Genomic DNA, 3,357 nt, shown 5'->3' on the forward strand with positions numbered 1-3,357 from the left:
TCACACTGCGATCACACGGTGCTTTTCGACAAGCGGTATTGTCGTCAGAAACTGTCGTCGTGCATCGCGAAGGCAACCGGGTGCTTGCGGAAAACCCGTCATTGTACGCGTTGGTTGAGCCATCGTTGAGCAACAAGCATCGCCGCCATTTTCTACGCTCTAGAATCCTGACCAAAGCTTGTTCCCCTTCGTGCAATAGAAAGAAAGTTAAAAGCACGAGCGCATCACCCCGAACGATCTTACACGAACGTTGGCTTGCACTGCGCAAGCGCGCCTGCTCGACAGGGTCTTTGAAAGTCCGGAGCACGTTCTTGTAGCTCCTACACTTGCACTAGCTCGCACTCATAGTGAAACAGAGAGTAGGGTGCGTCGAGTAATACCGCAGTCAATCTAGTGACGGGACTTCCGCTATGTGCCACGTAGGTCGGATGTAATCATACGTCACTTTGTCGTCACGGTCCGAACTCGAAGAGCGACAGTTACGGCAAACGGTTGCTTTCGTGTTTCGCGAACGTTCCCATGGGAACCGCGTGGAATTATCACGCGGGCTGTGGCCAATAGGAGCGCGCGGTTCGTAGGGGGGAGGAGCTTTCAAGAAACACGAACGTGACCGTTTGTGACCAGAAAAGCACCCCAGAATAGCACCCCAGCTGTTGATAAGTGCGAGGCTATTGAACCTTTCCTGCAAAAAGAGTTTAAAATGGAAGAATGGAAGACGTCATTCAAGTTGACAGGATTCATGGAAGATGCCAAGAAAAACGGGCACGGCCTTCAAATGCAAGCCAAACGACTTGCATTTGAATGGAAAAACTGCGACAAACCTGCGACGAATTTCAAGAGAGATTAAAGCAGTATGAGGAGGATAGAGCTGTGCAGGCCTTGATGAATGCTTCAAGAACCGCATCGGAAGGTGACAAGACTGCAAAATTTGTCATGGAACAAATAATGAATTTTGACAAGGCAAGAGCAGCATGGCAAGAACCAACGCTGAGAGAATGCGTACTATGGAAAGCGACATCATGTAAAGGATAAGACGACGTACGCGCAACTGCCTTAAACTGCCCTGCCGAAGTACGTTGCAAAAGTTTGTAGGATCGCCTACGGAAGAGACCGGGGTCGCGAGCCTCACCAAAGAACGGCTGCAGGTGGAGAGATAAGGTCTTCCCTCAAAGGAGGAGCCCTACTGCAGCCTCAGCATTGACGAAATGTTGATCCAGCAGAAAAATTGTTTATGATCGACAAGTTGACAGAATCTTTGGGCTTGCTGACATCTGATGCGAAGCTCGATCAAGAGTCACTGAAGTAGCCAAGAGGCTCCTTTGCTTCGTGCTACGTGGGCGGCGTACAGCTCACGTGATTCTACTCGGCTACCTCCCTAGAAGAAATTTGAAGCACGACCAGCTCCGGATTATACCACTCAGTGTCATGAAAGCGGTTGAAGAGGCAGGATTTCGGATAGTTCGCATCGTCACTGACAACCACCAGACCAACACCGCGATGTTTCGACAGATGTCTGACGACAACACGCTCCAGCATGTTGTGCCGCATCCTGCACGTGAAGGTGAACCGTTGTTCCACTCTTTTGACCCAAATCACTTCAGGAAAAACCTCAGGACGAATCTGCTAGAAAGAGATATGTTTAGTGGAACACAGATGTTCAAAGTTGGCTTTTTTTTTAGAAGCCCTCTGACACATTCAAGGGAATATGTTGGTCAAGTCAGCACGGCTTCTGAGCAAGCTCATGTGGAACCAAATAATCTAGAGATGATGAAAGTGCGCCGCGCAACTTTAATATTTTCATGTGTAGTAATTAGCACCCTCGAGTACTTGCAGAAGAATCCTCAGTCCCACAAGAGGGCTCCAGAATTCCAGGATATTACCTCAACCATTGCATTTATGAAAACGGCTAGAATGTGGTACGACCTCCATATCTCTGACTGGAAATTGAGATAAACTCCTTTCGTCAGAACAGAAGGCAATCGGCTCTCATGGCTTGAAGTTGACTTCATCAGCTACCTCGAGGGTAGTGAACTAGAAAGTATCAAGTGTCGTGTGAAGTCCCTCACGAAAGAGACCTATGAGGCAACCCTAATGACAATAAGGTCAACGGTCGCCGTCATTGAGTACCTCCAAACTGACCTCTAGAGAGAACAAACTTTTGAAACAAAATAGTGTTTTTGTGAGACAAAAAATTGCTTCTAGAATGTATTCTTTCGCTGACTTTTTTTTTAAATTTCAGATTTAAGTACGTTTTGACGCGCCTCTCAACAGCGACCCGGTTTAGTCTCTGTTCAGGTGCTTCGGCCAATTCAACAAAGGTAACGACCGAGTTGATGCCAGAACAGCAGTTTTCACGGCAGAAAGGTTGCTCAAGGTTCGTTCGTTATATTGCAATCTAGCTGATCTTATGTCCAGTTCCCAGTTTCTCGAGAACAGTGTCAGTGCACACCGATCAAGTTTCTTAAATAGTCCCAATTTCGGTGCACAGGTTGGCATTTTGGAGGCTGCCAGATGTGGAAATGCGCCCTCTAGTTTGTTGTGCCAGACGGCACTGAAATGTGCCAGTTCCACTCGTGAAACAGGAAATCCTGCAGTTCCTGAGGCAGCTGTAGGTGTGCTGAGGAAAATTCAGCACTTGATAGAAGCACAGTGCAAACTCAAGTTCAGAAAGCAAGGAAGGTTAATGTGTGGAACCCCCTCAATTTTGCAGGTGACCTTTCATGTATGCAAGCTGCAACTTAAGAGAAATGCATCACGTGACGGAGCATATCAGTTCGTGTTTAGCCTTGACCAAGGAGGACTCGGCTATCCACGGCCTTAAGCTGTCTGGCTGTGCAAGCTCATCTTCACCTTTGTTGAGAGGGCTCTACAGTCGGCAGAGATTCTTCGTTGTGGACGGATTTGCATGGTCCTCTCGAGCGCTGTGCTTCCACGCCTTATGGACTGCCCGCTGATGTGGTGCACTAACTGCAGAGACCCGTACCACAGCGAAGAGCTCTGCGAACTCTTTCCCCTCAGACCACTTATGGCAAACTGGGCTGGAGACCTGAACAGTTCTCTAGAGAATATATTGAAGTTTTTGCGGAAGCCTCTTCCCCGAAAGGTAGTCCGCTTGTGAACCATATGCCTCCCTTGATCTGTTTGTAAACAATGAAGTTTATATTGCTGAGGAGTCCGTTTCTTATTGTCCGTCACAGATAAGTAAAAGGCAAAGCTGGAGCGTGCTTCAGCGTCGGTTAAACCCTGAAATTATAGGGTCTAGCTATATCTAACTATGACTCATATATCACAGTTGTAACGAAAACGGGGCAACACTTCCGGGAATAATCAAACGACTATTCGCTCATACTGCCAGCT

The 3,357-nt window shown here is 47.7% G+C and overlaps 1 pseudogene; it reads left to right on the forward strand.

Moving 5' to 3' along the window:
• Positions 1 to 700: 700 nt before the first annotated feature.
• LOC121047889 lies at positions 701 to 3,118 on the forward strand (annotated as a pseudogene).
• The last annotated feature ends 239 nt before the right edge of the window (positions 3,119 to 3,357 follow it).

Source organism: Ixodes scapularis, unplaced genomic scaffold (genome assembly GCF_016920785.2).
Source record: "Ixodes scapularis isolate PalLabHiFi unplaced genomic scaffold, ASM1692078v2 PGA_scaffold26__3_contigs__length_393636, whole genome shotgun sequence".
Taxonomy (NCBI): domain Eukaryota; kingdom Metazoa; phylum Arthropoda; class Arachnida; order Ixodida; family Ixodidae; genus Ixodes; species Ixodes scapularis.